The 20,651-nt window shown below is 41.0% G+C and overlaps 1 protein-coding gene across 5 annotated transcripts in view; it reads right to left on the bottom strand.

Annotated features, from left to right (window-relative positions):
- The window catches only part of MITF (melanocyte inducing transcription factor), a 268,663-nt gene that overhangs the window by 146,927 nt on the left and 101,085 nt on the right, over positions 1 to 20,651 (bottom strand). The window contains exon 1 of one of the 5 annotated variants that reach the window (XM_027864020.1): positions 12,042 to 12,153. The exons of the other annotated variants lie outside the window; for them this stretch is intronic. The gene's annotated coding sequence lies outside the window, so the exon portion shown is untranslated. Of the gene's footprint in view, positions 1 to 12,041; positions 12,154 to 20,651 lie in introns of those variants that run through there. 5 annotated transcript variants of the gene reach the window in all.

Here is a 20,651-nt window from a genome sequence, read left to right as displayed (position 1 = left end):
GTCTGGAGACTAGAAGAGGTCCCCTGATACTGAGTGGGGGTTCTGATCAGAGCCAGACCAGGAAATATGCAGTTCTGTGGTATAGAGATGTATGGGCTCACTGTCTGCTTGATGGTCACCTGGCAAAATAATCTTGAGTTTTCATAATTTCAGCCTGTGCTCTTGGGAATGTTTAAGCAGCTTTTTTCAGTTGAATTCAATTCAGTTCATTAATAGGGTCCTAAATTTAGAGTTGGAAGGTACCTCAGAGGTCATCTGAGCAAACCTGATCATTAAATAAGGACACTGAGGCCCAGAGACATGAAGTCACTTGCTTGCCTGGGGTCATATGGTTGGTAAGTAATAAAGTTGGGATCTCAACCCAGGTTCTCTGACTCCAAATCCACTGTCCTGGCATACTGTCCTAGTACTTAATAATTATATTAATATTGTTATTATATTATCTATATTTGTACATTACACTTCTTTGCTCTCCATGAGAAATACGGACATCTGCGTAAGACTGCAGGAAGGACACTAATAGATCCTGACGATAGGAGCTGCAGAGAATCATAAGAGCATAGATAGAAGGGATTGCAACAGTCATAAAGCCTGATGCCCCCATTTTAGATGAGGAAAATGAGGGCAATGGAAATGCAGTGACTTGCCCAAGATCACACATACAGTAAGCATTGGAAGTGCGATTCGAACATAGAGCCTTCTTAACAATGCTAGAGACAGTATTCTTTTTACTACACCATGATGCAATGCAAGGAGTTTCCACACTGGAATTTCCCACACACTAATGAAATCACAAGAATGGAATAAAAACAACCTCTTCCCTCCAAAAAAAAAAATTGTCTAGTACAGTGCTACGGACATGAATCCAAAATCCTCTGGAGTATTAGGTTCATCTTCCTATTTTAAAAAGTACTTAAAGTCTGGTGCACTAACTATTTTAAAAGTGTTTGGGGAAGTCTCTCCATAAGTGCTCTCGGAAAGAGACGAGGCACAAGTTGGCACATTTCGCTACTGTGACAAAGGAGAGGAAGCCTTGGCTTTACCAAACATTCCAGCATTAGCTCCATTTTGCCATGGTGATTCTGCATTAGTTGGCAACTTTGGGAGAAAAGAGTCATAAAAAATACAAACACTCTCATGTTCTCCATAAAACCAGACAGGAGAGGCTCTGGTCTCTCTTCTCCCTTTCCAGTGATGTCTGCCTTTACTCTACCTCACTAAAAAGTGTGCAGATAAGAGATGGGGGAAAAATACCAGGGCCCGGGTTCAGCTACATCTGCCTCTGAGAGAATGATGCAAAAGCGTGACATTTCATTTAGGCATTTAAAAATATGTGTCTCTCCAAGTGGAATAGAACCAAACGAGAGTAAATGAGTTATTTTCATCTTGACTTAAAATAAGTGGTACTCAGCTCGTCCTATCAGAAATAGCATACAGCTTTGTTAATATAAGAGGGGCAGGGCGGGGCTGGATGGTTGCAACAGTCAATAGCTATAGCATCATTAAATATAAACTGCATCAAGAATGTAGCCAGATCAGGGATACAAATATGGCACCAGGAAGAGATTTAAGGACTGAGTGTCTGCATTGATACCTGGGTACTCCCAGGGAAATGGGCTCGCCAGTAGTTGTTGGAGGCTACAGTAGAGGGAGGGGACCACAGCAGGACTCTTTGTGGCATTCAAGGAAGGGAGAAAGAATTGACAATCCAGATCATTTGCTTCATCTGTAGCACACCACATGATAAAAAGTTTCCTTCAACCGATAGCATTATCAGCAACAAAAGCCACCAACTGAAAGGAGTCAGAATCAGAGAATCTTAGAGCTGCAGAGGGACCTTGAAGATCATCTTCAACCTTTCTCCTCTCCCTCCCTCCCCCCTTCCCTCAGAGACTGTATGCATAGACCTCCCAGCCTGGGGCCCTAAGAGTTCTACATACCTCACTGATCTAGGCCTACCATCCTGCACCCTGGACATCTTCATACCATGATGTCCCCCATCCTTCCCTTCCTTTCCACCTCTGGCTCTGGGAACAGTAATAAAATCAATACTAATGCAAAACACAGTATTTGGCATCCAGCAAGAGCTTAATAAATGCTCTTTCATTCATCTGTTCATTCACAAGGGTTTTCTTTACTTATTTGGGAACATGGGAACCATCATACCAACTGCTCCACTCATCCAGTAGGCATTTATTCTGTTGCCAACCACAACTTCAGAGAGCATGCCACAGAAGGCATGGTTGGCCTCCCTTACATCAGCCTGAAAGGTTAGGCCTATTCTAAGCTTCTCCTCATTCACATGGATAATCTGGTCATTCCTAAATGTGTCCAAACACATGTTCGAATGCATTTATATTAATCCATTCTTCTTACAAAGAAATACAATTACAAGAAACTTAATAGATAGGGCAGCTCTTCCTTTTCCTTGGTCTAAACTTAGCCTGCTCAAGATTCAAAAGGGACTTGGCCCCTGCCCTCAAGAAGCTTCCATACTATTTTCATTTTCAATTCATTTTTGTTTTTGTAGCCCCAGGACTTAGCACAGTGCCTGGCAAAAAGGAGATACTTAATAAAATCTTGATGATTTCCCATCATCCACTGGTGAGGATTTGATGACTGAGTCAGAGTGCACCTTTTCTACACCATGCAAGATTTTATAAGGTTTCAATCAAATCCTCTCCCTGTCTTTCTTTTTCCAGGCCTCAGAAGAAGGAAGGAAGGAAGGAAGAAGGAAGGAAGGAAGGAAGGAAGGAAGGAAGGAAGGAAGGAAGGAAACAAGCATTTATGAAGCACCTATTATGTGTTGTGCACTCTGTGCTAAGTGCTAAACAAATATTTTTAATCTCATCATATCTTCACAACCCTGGGAGGAAAGTGCTGTTATTATCCTCATCTTACAGTTGAGGAAACTGAGTCTTATTTTTAACTGGCCTCCTCTACACCTGCCTAATTTAATCACATCTTTCTTGAGGTGCAAAGACCAGAACTGCAACCCAGATTGCAGAAATATTCAGACAACATGGTTTTTTTTTATATATATATGCAGGATTGCTACAATACCCTCTAAATATCTCTCCCTACTCCTAAACCTTCTCCCTCTTTAAACCCTCCACTATTTAGCTGCAAAATGATATTCCTAAAGCATAGGCCTGACCATGTCACTCCTCAGCTCAAGAATATTCTATGACTCTCTACATATTCCAGAGTAAAATATAAGCTCTTCAGGTTGGCATCTAAATAATTTCACAATCTGACTCTTTTCCAGTTCCCTTCACACACTCTCCAATTTCAACCAATGCAACATTTACCAAACTTGGTATGCTATCTCTTGCCTCCATGCCTTTGGCACAAGATTTCTCCTATGTCTGAAAAAATAAATACTAGCATATACCATTTATATAGCACTTTTAAAGTCTGCAAAGCACTTTACAAATATTACTTCCTTAGATTCTCACAATGACACTGGAAGGTAGGTGCCATTATGATCCCCATTTCACAGATCAAAAAACTAAGACTGTGAGAAATGAAGTGATTTTTTTTTTTTCCCCAGAGTCACAGAGCTAGGAAATATGTCCCAGGCAGGATTTGAACTCAGGTCTTCCTGACTCCAGATCCAGCCCACCTAACTACCTACTTGTAAGTCACCTTAAAAGTTGCCAAGTGCTCCTCTCAACTATAAATTCTTCCACAATGCAAGCAGTGGATATATGGAAGAATGCAGCTATCAGTCCACTGTCAGCTTTCAAATCAATTCAACATTTATTAAGCACCTACTGTGCTCAAGGCAGTGAGGACAGGAAAGATAAAAGCAATGCCTGACCTCAGGGAACTTCCATTCTCCAAGGAGATACAATGCATACACAGAGAAGTAAATATAACATGATTGGGGGGAGGGAGGAGCATTAACAACTAGGATGAGGGGAAGCAGGGATGAGAAGAGATCAGGAAAGGCAGAGAAGGAAACAACTGAGCTGAGCCTTGAAAGAAGCTGAGGATCCTTAGAAGGTAGCTCTTTCTCAAGGAATATTCTTCCTTGTCCCAACCCAATTCGCTGTTGACTGTGTCTTTTGCTCTTTCTTTTCTTCAGATGCTACCTACAATTACAAAGTCTCTCGATCTTAAATTGCTTAAAAGAAAAAAAAAACAGTGTGTGCTGAATACAACGACTTTTTCAAGAGTCTTTTTAAGGAGTTTAATGAAATCAAAGACTAAAGAAGCCCAGACTCTCAGAGCTCCAAATGAGTCCTGGAATCAGGCAGACTCTAAATTTGGTCCAAAGGTCTTAAATAGTTTGTGCTGTGACCAGGCAAATAATATAAACGAAATGATCTCAGAATAGAAAGTGAGTGTCACAGAGGGGATTATTCCAGCCTTCAAACAAAGTACATACTTTTGGCTAGGCTAGGCCACTGCAAATTCTGCCATGCTTTCATTTGGGTCCAAGGGTAATGCCCGTCAGGTAGTCAGTTAGCAAGCCTTGACTGAGCATTCATTCTGTGCTTAAAAAGAGGAAGCTACAATTGTTGGACAATGCAATTAGACTTGCTAGATTGGGGCTAGTGAGATGGGCTATAAGAGATGATACAAATTTAAAGGGGGGAAAAGGAGAGAATGAGAGAGAGAGAGAGAGAGAGAGAGAGAGAGAGAGGGAGTGTGGTGCAGTGGATAAGAATGCCCGTCCTGGCATCAGGAAGATCTGAGTTCAAATCTGGCCTTAGACACTTCCTGACTGGATGACCCTGGGAAAGTCACTTAACCTTGTTTGCCTCAGTTTCCTCATCTGTAAAATGAGCTGGAGAAGGAAATGGCAAACTTCTCCAGGATCCTTGCCAAGAAAACCCCAAATGGGGTCGTGAAGAATCTGATATGAATGAACACCGACAAAACTCAGCTCCACCTCCTGACTTCCTTCGAGTCTCAGCTAAAATGCAATCTTCTACAAGAAGCCTTTCTCAACCTCCCTTAATGGTAGTACTTTCCCTCTGCTTTCTCCAATTTATTTTATTTATATATAGCTACTTACTTGGTGTCTCCTTCCATTAGACTGAAGATCCTTGAGAGTAAGAACCATTTGGGGGGGGGGGGTTGTCTTAGTTTTAGTTTACTTGTTTAGTTTTCCTTTCATTGTATCCCTAGCAATTAACAGAGTGTCTGGCATTCAGCAGGAACTTAATAAATGCTTATTGACTTGCCCACCAGACACCTTTGATGGATGAGTTACCCAGCAGTATAGAACAGACATTATCAAGCAGTCAGCAAAACTCTTAAGAGTGCCTGAATGAGATTAAAACATGAGAAATGTTTAACGAAACAAATAAAAAACACGACATCATAGATAATATTAATCTGTGGGTCTCTGAGTCAAATATTGACAGCAATGGGCTGGAATACCAGTAGTCACCTGTTTACAGAACATGCCTACTGGGGGATTATAGCAGAAGCAGTGGGGTGCTGTAGAAAAGGCAGAAGAAGAGAAAGCAAGGATATTGGGGGCCCATTACCATGACTCCTTTCACTAAATAGCTGGATAACCTTGCACAAAGTGGTCTCACCTCTCTCAGACTTTACTTTGTCCTCTGTAAAGTGTGGGAGTCTGCCTGGATGTCTCACAAAATCCTCTCTAGAACCAAAACTTTTATCATTCTATGAATTCCAAGATGTGTCTATACCAGCGATTGGAAGAGGAGAAAGAAATAAGATATGAATCCACTTAAGGAACCACATCTAAAATCCCACAACATTCCATAGACATATGGATTTGGTCTCAAATTGGCACTGGCTTACCACTAGGAAATCCAGGCCTTTCTCACCGACCAAAAGAGAAAGGATTTGCCATGGAAACTGCTACTCTACAACTTCATTTTAATACATATGCCACTCTACATTAAAATCCATTTCCTGATAACAATTATATATACAGATACATACAGAACAAATGTATTATGTAGCAGACATATTAGCAAATTTAGGACTTTAAAGTTTATAAAGCACGTTGTTAGGACATCTTATTTGACCATCAAAACAACCATGTAAGGTAGCTTCTATAGATATTATTATTCCCATTTTACACATGAGGAAACTGAGGCTCAAAGACTGACTTTTTACAAGGTCAGAAAGCTAATATTTGTCTGATGTGGTATGAACTTGGCCTTCTCGACTCTGGATCCAGAATTACGAAAATAGTGGAATCCCTGGGTACAAGCACATAGCTAACTGGATCTAGAGTCAGGAAGACCTGAGTTCCAAACCTCTCAGACACTTTAGCCTTGTGACCTTAGGAAAGTCACACAACATCTCTGTGACTCAGTTTCCTCACTTGCAAAATGGAGATAATAATAGCACCTACCTTACAGGGTTTCTGGGAGAAGCAACATGTGTAAAGCGCTTTTCAAAACTTAAAGGGCTATCTAAATACTAACTATTATTAAAATATTACCATTTTTCCCAATCCATAACACCCTCTCCACACCACACTATTCCTCCCTCACCCTAGCCTATCGTAAAACCACACCCACACACACACAGCATTATTGTCAGCTGTAAATAAAGTGCCTCAAGAGGACAGTGTGTAACCTCCTATTGTGTGTAGGGAGATGGCAGAAAATAAGTAGGAGTTAGTTGGAATTTACTGTGCTCCAAACGGCTCCCTATCTTGATGTAAGAGTCTTGGCACAGAAGGCTCAGACTAAAATGTGATATAAGAAATGATGGGGGGGCAGCTAGGTGGCGCAGTAGATATAGCACTGGCCCTGGAGTCAGGAGGACCTGAGTTCAAATTCGGCCTCAGACACATAACACTAGCTGTGTGACCTTGGGCAAGTCACTTAACCCCATTGCCTAGACAAAAAAAAAAAAAATGATGAACATGTAGCACAGAAAGAAGCCTGGGAAGACTTAGATGAACTGAGTCTGGGTAAAATAAACAGAACCAGGAAAACAACACATCAAAGCATAAACATCTATTATGCATCTGCTGTTTACCAGGTACCTTGCTAAGCAATGGGGACACAAAAAGGGGCAAAAGACAGTTGCTGCCCTCAAGGAGCTTATAGTTGAATAGGAGAGACATTCATAACCCTTAACAATGGAAAAGGAAAGAAACTGACTAAACCTTGTAATAATTATAATTACCTAGCCTGGTCCCAAAAAAGAGATGAGAAACTGCCCCTCCCTCCCTTTTCTTTCTATTCTTCATTACAGAAGATGGATCTCTGGCCATATTACAGAAGCAAAGACCCATTTATAAGTGAAGATGATGTAAAAACCAAAGACATCAATAATTTTAAAAATCTTTTCTTAAACCAAGTACAATAATTTGCCAAGGTCAAGGTGTGAAGGATGAAACACAGAACAGGTAGAAATAGTCTAATCACAAAATACTAAACTGAACGAAAGATTACTTTAGAAGCAAAGCTGCCCCCAGGTTGAACTAAAAGTTTCCAAACAATGAGTTGCTAAATAGACTGCATTTTTTTTCATTTTACATGCAAAGTTGCATTTGCTGTGGCTTAAATTCCTGGATGAACATTTTTTAAAAGTCTAAGTTCCAAAATCTTAGAAATAATTTTATGTTTAAATCTACATTTTTGTTGCACTGCATACACACACACACACACACACACACAGAAGCAGCATGGAATTGTGGGAAAAGCACTAGCCTTCGAATTAAGAAACCTGGGTTGCAGTCCCAGCTACAACTTTATGACTAAAAACTGACTGTCAGCAGTTCAGGTATAATTGTCAGCCTAGCTGAAATTCCGGGGTCTTTTGCAACGCCCAATACAAACAGAATTCAACATGCCAGCCAAATCACTCCAAGAAATCAAAGCCTTTCAATAAATGAATCCTGGAGAGGAAGTCAGAAGATGTGCCTTCTCAGCTTCGAAGTGAAGTACACTTTATCTGTAACTTGAAAAATCTACTTCTATTTATATGTATGACTACCTTGTTCATGTATATATATTTTTGTATGTATGTATGTATGTGTGTGTGTATATGTGTGTATTCGTATATGTATAGATGTATATGTACGTGTGTGTGTGTGTATATATATATATTTAAAGGTGTGCGTGTGTGTGTGTGTTCTTTTTTTCCCCCAATGAGCAAATCCTTAAATCACCCATAAAAGTATGGATTAGGGGGTGGCAGACAGTAGAAAGGAAATAAGGAATATATGCCAATACAGGGAATCTATTTATGGTAGTCAGTGGCAGGGAAAAGAAAATGAACAATCAGGGATTTGGGACATAGGATCTCTGAACCCAAGGTGCCAAAGAGGCTCAGAGATCAGGAGGGGTCAGGATGCTTGGTGCCTCAAATTGGGATAAAAGATCAGGGAAAGAGAGAAATCAGTGAAAGGTTTTTTGTCTTTGTTTTGTTTTTTGCTCTAGAGCAAAACAGCAAGCTCATCTGGATGGCTCCATGGAAGGTTGGGTGTCCCAGAAGCCAACCAGGAAGAGAGAAATGTATGATTCAGGATTAGATCTTTGCATGTAGATCAAAGAAACACAGAGTTAGAAAAAAATTCGGAAATCATCTAGTCTGCCCTTATTCAATTTACAGATGAGAAAACTGAGGCCTTGGAAAGTACAGTGATTTACCTTAGGTCACATAGATAGAAAGTGATCAGGATGGGAGTCAAACCAATGTCCTTTGACTGGAGTTGAAGGTCCTCAAATCCAGCACCCTCCACTGGCAGTAAGGAAGACTCCAAGCAATATACCAGTGCTCTGGGTAGTGAGACCATCAACTTAGAAAAGTGTCTGGGTTAACTGGGGAACCCAATCAGAAAGCAAAAATATTCCATGACATCCCCAGCCGCAGCAAGCCAAGTCTGCTGTACCCCTAAACGCTTGGCATAAGTGTTACCTCTTCCAAGAGGCACCGTACACATTACCCACACTGGAATATCTTATAGTCTGAGCTAGGTTTTCCATTAAATTAATTTCTAACTCAAACAGTTTCATTATGGGTCCAGGATTTTTTTTTAATGTGGATACTAAAAATAGTTCATCTGGAAAATGAACTTAGAACATTGGTCTCATGGAAATGACAGCTTAAAAATCGGCTTTTTCTCCTTCATTTGCCATCCTTTCAAATGCTCTGCTGACAAAAGAAACAAGCAAACAAACAAAAATTAGTATGATATGTGAATTGTAAGCACTGAAGATATGAATTAAAGTTCCACACTCTGAGACCACCTGCTGATTTTTTCCCCCTTGTTTCATTTGAGCTATTTTGGGATTATTTCAGGACTGGAGAACAGATTTTATTTGTTGCAAGCATTTGGTTTTAATGGTGTTGTTGTTGTCTTAGAGCCAAATGAATTCTCTGAAAGAATATCAACATATATTCAATACCAAACCTAAGTAAGGGCACTGTGTCCTTTTACTGGTTTGAAAGCTGAATCTCCTAATAGGCATCTAATAAAAAAAAAAAAAGTCCTGGGATGAACTGGTCAGAATTTTACCTTTTCTCTGACTTGACTCACTGTGATGGCAGGGCTGCTGATAAAGTGGTGAAAGAACCCAAAGATGGGGCACAGGAGGAAAGGACCAGATGATCAGACCGGATAATCAACAAATGGGACAACTGACTCCCAAATCATTGACAGATGACTTCTCACTTCCCTAAAAAATGAATTCCCTGGCTAAAGCATTAGAGCCAGGTAAAAATGCTGATTCATACCCCAGCCAAGGATGTCAAGTCAGCAGTTGGGCAGGACCCTGGACTTCACCGAGGGTGAAAGAGATGGGAATAGATTTGCTTAGTCGGAAGATTCCCTCAAGCTCAAAGAGTCTGAGAGTCTGTGTTCTCCATTTTCTAAATTGGGAAGGGTAAGAGAAAGGAAGGTTGTATAGCTACATCCTCAGGTACCGCTTCAAACTTTCCCATTTGAGATTTCAACTTGGGCCAGAGAAGCAGCATTTCCCGTTATCTCTGCTCAAATACAGCATCTCTGAGTTTAGGGAGAGTTAACGGGCTGAACTCGGAGTGATGCATTTTATGTACTATCTTCCTCTCTGCCTAAGAATGCTCTTTATCCTACCATGTCTCAAACCACAGACCAGTTTATATTGCTTCATGCAAAAGAGAAATCCTTTCAAATGGTACATGCTAGGACGGTTGCCGATCAAACCAGTCATTATGTACAGGGGTGTTTGTTATTGCTACTTAAAGGAATCTTATGATGATTTCTTTTGTAAAAATGAACCATTCATTCCCCCAAAAGAAGAAACAGCATGGAATAGTCTTAGAGTGATGGACCTGGAGTCAGAGATGATAATCACAATAACAATAATAGCCAGTACTTTAAAGTTGGCAAAGCATTCTACAAATAATAGCACATTTTATCCTCAAAAAAACCCTGGCGTATCGATGCTATTATTATCTCCATTTTACAGATGAGCAAAATGAACCCGAGGTACATGAAGACTTGTCCTGGGATACAGAGCAAGAAAGTAACAAAGCCTGGACTAAAAGCCAGGTGTCTTGGATTGTTACTCAAATACCAAGCCCCTTAGACATGGCAGGGAAAATCAGAGAGAAGGCGCCAGTGAAGGAGGATTCAAGCCCTGGACAGCTCTCAGTGGGGGAGGACAGTCATATCTCTCTCTCTCTCTCTCTCTCTCTCTCTCTCTCTCTCTCTCACACACACGTGTACATACATACATACATTTGCATATGTGCCCATACATACACATACATACACATACAGATACACACATATATACACATATATACACATGCACATATACATACATATATACACATGTACACACACATATGCATGCATGCACATACACAGCTATATACACATATTCACATGCATGTGCGCATATACATACTCATACATGTATGTGTGCGTGCATGCATATATACACATTTATGTATACATACATATAAATACACATACATCCCAGTCCCTCTCATTCTACATCTTTTTGGTCTGGCTGTCCACAGGAAGGACCAATGCAAAAAGTTATGGTACAGGGGTAGAAATAATAGGTCCAGACAATACCAACCACATCGGAAGGCAGTTAACCAGCAGGGTGCTCACATTTGGAACCTCAGTCCTAAGATTTCGAAGTCCACTCATTAGGAGAAATACTATATTCAGAATTTTTTCACCAAGTAATTTTTCAGAAAAGACACAGGAGGGGAAGTCCTTTCTGCCACCACAGAAACAGGACAAGAGAGTTTATGGAATGAAAATGGCCTTTTGCCTTGGCTATTGGCCAGGGCTTTTCATTGCTTTTTTTTTCCAGTAGTGATTATAAAAAATCACATGCTTTGGCTACACAGACCACAGCTTTAATAAAAAGAGACATTTAATTCCGGGGGTAAAAACAACATGTTTATTATCTCATCAGAGGAACCTCCAGGCTACTTTCTAAGGACGGCTGAGAGCCCTACCAGCAGGCTGACCCCAAAACAGGTTGGCCTGCTTGGGACTCCTAATTATAGGAAACTCTAGCACCAGACATAATCCCAAACCTATGTTCCTCTGAAAAAAGCCCCATAATGACTGATCTAGCACTATGTTTCTGGCAAAAAAAAGCCCTAGATAATACCTTTACCGCCTGTCATTAAGCAGGGGGAAGAGGCACCCGACAAAACCTCAGTAGCTCTGCAAAGCCCAGAACAAAACTGTAAAGGTGTGCTAGACTCCCTTGTGGGCCCTATCCTTCTCCCAAGGCCAAGCCATGAGAGGGCTATGGGGCAATTGCACACTACTCCCGCGTACTCGCTCATTACCCTCCAATTCTCCTTTTCCATACCCACAGCTTCTGAATAGTGGATGCACTTTTAAAATGAAATTGGTTTTGGTGTGTGTGTGTGTGTGTGTGTGTGTGTGTGTGTGTGTGTGTTAAAAAGCAATCAAAACTATAAAATCAGCAGCATGTACCCCATAATTAATATGCTACAGTGTGTTCTCCCGGCCTTGGCTCCAACCCCTTCGGGCCAAAAAGCCCGAAACGAGGGGGATCTTCCACCAGAACTGGTGTTTTCACTTAGACAAACAAAACCAGACTTACCCGGTGAAGTCATCCTTTCAGTTCTGCCCCAGAAAAAAACTGAGGCCGCCTGATCACCCCAAGACACCAAGAGCCACAGAGCAAGCTGGGAAAGCCCAAGCTTCCAGAATCCAGTTGCCAGGCTCTTTGTCTCCTACCAGCCACCTACTAACCGAGGCTGCAAAGTTTGCATCTGGGCTTTCTTTAGGAACTTCTGCAAACGAAAGATAGATGAGTAATGAGTCCTGCTTTGTAAGACGTGCCAAGCCCATCACTAATAACAGTTAAGGGTTGTTTTTTTTCTTTTTTTTTTTTCAGCACTGGAACATATGGCTGCTAATGAAAAGTGACCTGCTACCAGAAAAGATGGAGCATGCTCTATGAAAATATATGGTCAAAGTTTCCTGTGAAGGGCCAATAGAGCTGATGGTAATAACAACAGACATGAACATAGTATTTGGGGCAGCTAGATGGATCAGTGCATAGATTGCCAGGCCTAAAGTCAGCAAGACTCATCTTCCTGAGATCAAATCTGGCCTCTGACACTTACTAGCTGTGTGACCCTAGGCAAATCACTTAAGCCTGTTTGCCTCAGTTTCCTCATCTGTAAAATGAGCTGGAGAAGGAAATAGCAAACTACTCCAGTATGTCTGCCAAGAAAAGCCCAAATAGGGTCATGAACAGACACAACTGAAAAAAAATGACTGAGCAACAACATAGCAGTTGGTGGTTGACAGAACGTTCTCCTCATAAGGGAGAGGGAAGGTTAGTATGGGTATTATTATCCCAAGTTACAGATGGAAAAACTGAGGCAAACATGAGTGAAGCCTCTTGCTTTCATAACCTGAGACCTAGGAACAAACCTCAGAATTTTTTTTTAATTCCAACAGACTCTCCCCTAACAGGTATATAGGAGAATTTATACAAATCTAAATCATATTTCCTTCCCTCAAAACTCAGATTATAATTCCATATATGCTTTATTAGCTTTTGAGCCTGGTTTCAGTAGAGTAGTGATAGGGATAGACTGGATCTGTGATTTCACAAGAATGAGGGTGCCTGGGTAAGGAAACTATCCCTCCCCCTAAAGAAGAGCAACATCTCTGCCACTCATAGGCCTTCTTAACTTTTTTTTTTTTGTCATGGACTCCTTTGACAGCCTGGAAAAGCCTATGGACCCCTTATCAGAACAATGTTTAATAAAATAAAATACATAGGATTAAAAAGGACACCAATTATATTGAAATGGGTATTTTTTTCCTCCATCTAAATTCATAGAACCTCCAAAATCTCTCCATGGACCTCTTGGGAGCGAGAGACCTTCCCTGCTCAAAAACCCCAGTCTTAGAGAGTCGCCTAGAGCATGAAAGGTTGAGTGATTTGCCCAAAGTCGCAAAGCAAATATGTGTTAGAGGTGGGATTCAAACCCAAGACTTCCTGCTTTTGAGGCCAATCTCTATCATCTGCATCACTCTGCTTTTGAGTACAATGATGCTCTCAATTTTACAGGTGAAGAAATGAATGCTCAGATAAATGAGAAGACTTTCTCAGAGTCACACAACCCACAAGGGCCATGGCAGGTCTTCAAGCCCAGGTCTCCTTTTCAGGGAAAGGATTCTTTCTACTTTCCATCTTGCTTCTTCTTGAAAAAAGGTAGGCAGGATCAATCGTCCAGTGCCATTAATAAGTAAGGAGTCTGGGGTTCGGGGTCTGAAACGTGGACTCGTGAACTTTGCTTTACTTTGTTCCTCTGAATTGTGTTCAAGAGGTATCTACTATGTGCCAGGTCCTAACAGAATGAAACCCAGTGCCCGCCCTCAAGGAGCTCATTCTGTTGCTAGAAGAGATGTTTTCCTAGATACAGAGAGGCCACATACAGATGGAATATAAGATTTACAACACCCTTTCCTCCCAAAAGCCATTTGAGGTGGTTAATGTAAGCAGTACTAACTCCATTTTAAAGATAAAGAAATTGAGGCTCAGATAATGATAATAATAACTCACATGTACGTAGCACCTACTGTGCGCCAGGTACTGTGATAAGTACCTTACAATTATTATCTCATTTGATCCTCACAGCAACCCTGGGAAGTAGGTGTTATTATGATCACCATTTTACAGTTGAGGAAACTGAGGCAAACAAAGGTTAAGCGACTTATCCAGGATCACAGAGCTGGGAAGTATCTGGAACCAATTTCTTCGTGACTCCAGACCAGACATGTTTTTCACTGTTCTATTTACAATTCATCTAGCTGCCCCTACATGCTCACATGGGTTAAGGAACTTACAAGTAACAGAGACGAGGAAGCTCAGATATTCTGACTCCAAAACTTCTGCTCTTAAAGGGGCGACAGAATAATTTTTTCACACATCTGAATCCTCTCTCCCTCACCCTACACTCTAATATGTGTCCTAAGACACATGACCTGCATCAGAGAGCAGTGATTTTCTGCCCACCTCTCCCACCCCCTGTCTTAGCAAACACGAACAACAACCTCAGAGAATAGCTCTTTAAAGGAAGTCTAGGATGGGTCAAAGTATGTGGGCGCAAACAGTGTCTGAAAACCACTCACTCATTTATACTTTCTGATAAGTCCAGCCTTTCATAGACCATGGAAAGTTGCTGGCTTTTCTGTGACTTGTGTCTTGTATCTTTGTCTTCATGGAATAACAAAGGAAAATTACCGGGTCCTCCCCTCCCCGCCCCTCCCCCCAAACAACCTGGCCTTACTGCTTTTACATTTTCCTTGATTTCAAACCAACTCCCCCACCCCATGTAAAACTCTCCAAAACATGGATATTCCCCAAAGAAAGGATTGTAAAATCTTACCCTTCTCTCCCCAGCATCTAAGTACAGTACCTGGTGAGGGGTGGAGGGAGGAGGAAAAAGCATTTATTAAGTGCCTACTATGGTGTATCAGGCACTGTGCTTTACAAATATTATCTCATTTGATCCTCAAATTAACCCTGGGAGGTTGGGGCTACTATTATACCCATTTTATAGTTGAGGAAACTGAGGCAGACAGAAGTTCAGTGACCGAGTCACACAGCTAGTAAGTGTCTGAAGTTGGATTTGAACTCAGGTCTTCCTGACTCCAGACCCAGTGCTCTATCCATTGAGCCACCTAGCCACCTCCACTGGTACATAGCAGGTGTTTAATAAATGCCTGTTGATTAACATTTCCCATTCCTATTTCTACTCCCCCTCAAATTGCCAGACTGGAAGCAATGGAGATAAAGGCAATATGGCAGGATTGAGGAAGACAGGACAGAGAGAAACAAAAAATTATCCTGTCCTTTTAACCTTACCAGGGGCTCATAGATTGAAAACTGCAAATGACCTTCCAGATCATCTAGCTTAACCCTTCATTTAAAAAGGAGATACTATTGAATCATATATACATACATTCCTCCCTAATTTCCAAATGTGTCCCTACTCTTTCCCCACTAGCATTCTTTGTTTCCTTATAGCAAAAAAGAAAAAAGAAAGCAAAAAAAAAAAAAGAAAAACGCTCTAGTGGAAAGGGTGTGGGATTTAGGGTCAAGAAGAGCTGAGCTCAGATCCTACCCTAGGTACTTACTAGCTTTATGTCTCTACGTAATTCACTTAACCTCTGCAAAGCTGACTTTCCTCATCTATAAAATGAGGGGTCTGGGCTCCTAGGTCCCTTCAAACTCCACGTTTATGATCCCTGTAAGTCTGACTTACACATGAATTACCAACCCAGTGCTGGGAATGTTGATTACAGGGAACACAATATGGTACCTTCTGGAGAGCAACATCCCTGATGCAGAGGGGTTGAGGCTTCCAACCTACAGTATTTGCTAAAATTCAAACAGGAGTTTCAAAATACATGGGGAGCAAGTCTTAAGGGCCACATCAAAAATTAAAGCCTGAATCCCAAAGGCTTGTTGTTTAGTTGTTCAATCACGTCTGACTTTTCATGACCCCATGAACCACAGCACACCAGGCCCTCCTATCCACCACTGTCTCCCAAAATCTGTCGCTCATGTTCATTGCTTCCAGGCCATTATCTATCCACCTCATCCTCTGCCATCCTCTTTTCCATTTGTTGTCAATCTTTCCCAAAATCAGAGTCTTTTCCAATAAGTCGCATCTTCTCATTATGTGGCCAAAGCATTTAAGCTTCAGGCTTCCATATATGACCTTCCAGCCTGAATTAATTTCTTTAAGTATTGACTGATTTGACTTCCTTGTTGTCCAAGGGACTCCCAAAAGTCTTCTCCAGCACCACAAATCAAAAGCATCAATTCCTTACAGTCTAACTCTCACAGTGATACATCGCTACTAGAAAAGCTATAGCTTTGACCATACAGACCCTTGTCAGCAAGGTGACATCTCTGCTTTTTAGTATGCTGTCCAGCTTTGCCACAGCTTTCCTTCCAAGGAGCAAGCATCTTTTAATTTTATGACTGCAGTGGTTTTACCAGCAGAGATACTGGTGTGGTTTGCCATTTCCTTCTCCAGCTCATTTTACAAATGAGGAACTGAGGCAAACAGGGTTAAGGGACTTGCCCAGAGTCACACAGCTAGTAAGAGACCAGGTTTGAACTCAGAATGATGAGTCTTCCTGACTCCAGGCCCTGCACTCTATCCACTGTATCACTTAGCTGCCCATTCCAAAGGCATTCCTAGCCTAATTGCCCCAACATATACAATTTTCCACACCCATAGACCCCCACCTATACAAAGATGGGAGGGAAGTGTATTTTCCCAAGTCTTCTCCAGGGCCAAGCTTAGTCATTATACCTATACAACATTCAGAATAATTTGTTATTGTTCTTTTCATTTACATTGTTATAGTCATTGTGTATTTTTTCCAGGTTCTGCTTATTAATCTGTCTGTATCAGTTTAAATATGCCTTCCCATGAGTCTGAACTCTTCGTATTCATCATTTCTTGCCAGTAATATTCCATCTTCCAATCCACTCATTTTACAGATGAGGAAACTGAGGCCCACAGACAATCAGTGACTTGCCCAAGGTCACCAAGTTAACGAGAGGCAGAGCCAGGATCTGACCCCAAGATGACTACAAACCAAAGTGACGCCACCTCCCTGTGCCGAAATGTCTCCACTTGTAAAATCCAGATCGCACCAGCCTACCAGTAGCTCAGGGGATTGTTCTGAGGCCACAACAAAATAACATAAGAATTGTCAGCTATTGCTATTGTTAGCTCTTCTCCCTCCCTGGGTCATACATTTTTCACCAACACCAAACAGCAAAAAGCAGTCCTCTACAATGTCTGGGTCCCCTACAGAGGTTCTTAACCTGGAGTCCATGAAGTTGGGTTTTTGTTGTTGTTGTTGTTTTAATAACTGTATCTCAATCTAATGGGTTACCTCTGTAATTCTATTTATTTCATGTATCTGAAAACATGATTCTGAGAAGAGGTCCATAGGCTTCAGTAGGCTGACAAAGAGGTCCAAGCTATAAGAAAGAGTTTTAAGAACTTCAATCAATTCACGTCCTCTCCCTTGCTTTAACACTACTCTGGAACGGGCTATATTTCATGCCTTGATTATCAGAGTGTGGCACTGCCAACTCACAATCTCCCAGATACCTCTCCTTTCTCCCACCTCTACCCAGCATACTACCACCAGATAATTCCCCCTAAAGCCCAAATTTCATCATGGGGAAAAAAAAACCTTTAATAAGTGTTTGTGGATTGATTTATTACAAGAGTCAGATCCTAAGGAGTCTTAGTAACCTAACCCAGCACAGTGAGAAAGAGAGAGAAGAGAGAAAAAGCAGACAACTCTTGCCTGCAGAGATTAAAATCAATTAATCAATCAATCAATCAATCAATCAATGAGTGAATGAATGAATAGATAGATAGATGGATGGATGGATGGATGGATAGATAGATAGATAGATAGATAGATAGATAGATAGATAGATAGATAGATAGATAGATAAAGTCAACTCCTTGAAATGTCCTCAAACACCAACCCAACCATGGAATTGACAATTATGGGGGAGCGCCGATGAGGGATATTCATTGAGACTCATGTCACTGAAGCAGATGGCCTGAAAGTTCCTACTTTCCAACAGTATTTGATAAAATTTAGACAGGAGTTTTACAAGTCTTGAGGGTTATCTCAAACACCAGAGGCTGAATTCAAAGGCTCTCCTAGCCCCAAATGTCTCAAGTCATTAGGTAAACTGTCAAGGGGATAGGGGGAGGGGGGAATGCATTTAGAGTCAAAGGCTCTGGGTTCAAATCCTGGTTTTGCCACTTACTGTATGGGAAACCCCTGGGCAAGCTGTTTAACAACACTGGGACTTAATTTCCACTTTTGCAAAATGAGGGGGTTTGGTCTAGAAGACCTCTGAGGTCCTTTCCAAAATATCTAAATCCCTGATCCTACTGCTCAGCAAGGGCACAGACCCAACTATTCCACTGAGGAAGGTTTTGATTTCCCTAAAGGATTCCTGGACTCTGCAGCTCAGCTGGTTAAAGGTGCCACATTTTTGTTTGCCCATAATCAACATTCCCAGCACTGGATTGGTTAAAATCCTGTGTTCAAATCCCTAACAGCCTTCACTGATTTTCCATCTTTTTACATGGTGAATGGCACTTTCACATAACATATGCTGAGTTGAGTTAGCTATAGGGCGGTCACTGCATTGTCATAGAAACACAGATTAGAGCTAGAATAAAGGACCATGCGATTGGTCTAGTCCTATCCTCTCATGTACAAATGAGGAAACTGATTTCAAGAGATGTTAAGTGACTCACCCAAGGTAATATAAGTGGTAAGTGGCAAAGTTGGGATTCAAACCCAGGTCCTTGGACTACATATCCAGGACCCAATTCCACCTTGCCAGCACTGACTAATTTCTAAGGAGATAGAGATACCTCAAAGAGCTGCCCTTTTATTCCTAGAACTAGTCAAATCCCAGTAAATGGAGATAATGCAAATATATTCTTAGAGACATAGTCTAGTCTTACAAATAAATAAGGATGACAAGACCATTATTTCAAACTCATTGATGAGTTAAGCTGGGACCAATTAACACATATGTCACATTTGGCCACTAATTCCATGGTTGCCAATGACAAAGAAGCACACTTATTTAATACTAAATCCTGAAACAAGGCCAACAGCACAAGCATGCATAGAGCTCTGGCTGGGGGGACCAACCTATTCCCACACAGTCAGCACACCTAGCCAGCCCATGCTCCATGTACACATGGGATCAACAAGCCCAGTGGGTACAGAAGTCATTTTCACTAAGGAATGATACCACTGACAACAGGAGACACAACCTAATGATATTGCATGATAAATGCATCTAATGATGAAGCCCATATTGGAACAACACTGATTTCTGCAGCAACAGTGGACAGCGTGAAATAGTGTGGAAGCAGTTTGAGGTGGGATATAAGTCAATCTATGGAGTCCACTGAGTAAAAGAAAGAAGACATCCCAGAGCTAGGCTTCTCTGGGGCTGTATGGACCATGAGACATATAGACATGGACCCTGTCTTTGAACAAGATTCTTTTTGGACCCAGAAGGCAAAACTAGAGGTAAAGAAAGTAGGACTTCAGCAGCTATACCAATGCCAACAGCCTTGTACAAAGTAAGCACTTAATAAATTTTTGCTGAATGGTTGATTTGAATATGGATTAGATACAATGGATATTCCTTTACTTGTATGATTTTAACCAAATCAATTTATAGAATACAAGTTATTATAGAACATATGGATTTGATTGTAAAGAAAAATTGCTATACAACTTAGAAAACACACATCACTCACTTTTGAATTTTTTAAATAGTTGGAGATTTCTTTTGAAATTTCATTTCATAAATTTTAAATAATTTAATTCACTGCTAGTAGAACTCTGAAGTGACTTGGTTCTTTGGGAAAACAAAATGGAATTAGATGACAGAAGTTATAAAGATGTTCATATACCTAAACAGGTCTTGATAAACTACTGAAACCAATGGATTTAGAAGAGGAGGCTCTCACTACTGTTTCTGCTATTTACTACATGTGTGACCTTAGGCACAAAGATGAGGAGTGGGAGCATTCCAGGTATGGGGAATAGCCAGGGAAAATGAGTTGGGAGATGGACTGTCCTGTTCAAGGAACAGCAAGGAGGTCACATATCATTAGATTGTTGAGTTCATTAGGGAAGTAGGGTGTAAGAAGAAAAAATGTAGGAAGGGGTCAGGTTGCAAAGGGCTTTAAAAGCCAAAGGATTTTACATTTCATCCTAGGGAGCCACTGTAATTTATTGAAGGTGGACAGTAGGAGGTAATATGGTCAGACTTGCATTTTAGGAAGATCAATTTGACAACTGAGTTTTGGATGGACTGGAATGGTGAGAGACTGGAGGCAGGGACACAGATCAGAAGGCTCTGAAATAATCTAGATGTGTGCTAGTGAAGAAAAAAAAGAGCTGGAAACAAATGATGTTCAGTGACTGAGGAACAGCTAAATACACTGTGGCATATATATTGAATGTCATTTTATTGTGCTATTAAGAATGCTCAATAAAGAGAATATTTTAAAATCTAGGAATATTTAAATTTCATTTTCCTGTTTTCCCCAATGCTTGTTGACTGATGTTCAACTTTTTATGCAGTCCTTACACA

This window comes from Vombatus ursinus, unplaced genomic scaffold (assembly GCF_900497805.2).
Source record: "Vombatus ursinus unplaced genomic scaffold, bare-nosed wombat genome assembly UNPS02014773.1, whole genome shotgun sequence".
NCBI classification, from domain to species: Eukaryota; Metazoa; Chordata; class Mammalia; order Diprotodontia; family Vombatidae; genus Vombatus; species Vombatus ursinus.
The sequence above is the reverse complement of the archived record's forward strand: the minus strand, read 5'-3'. Positions and strand labels throughout refer to the sequence as shown.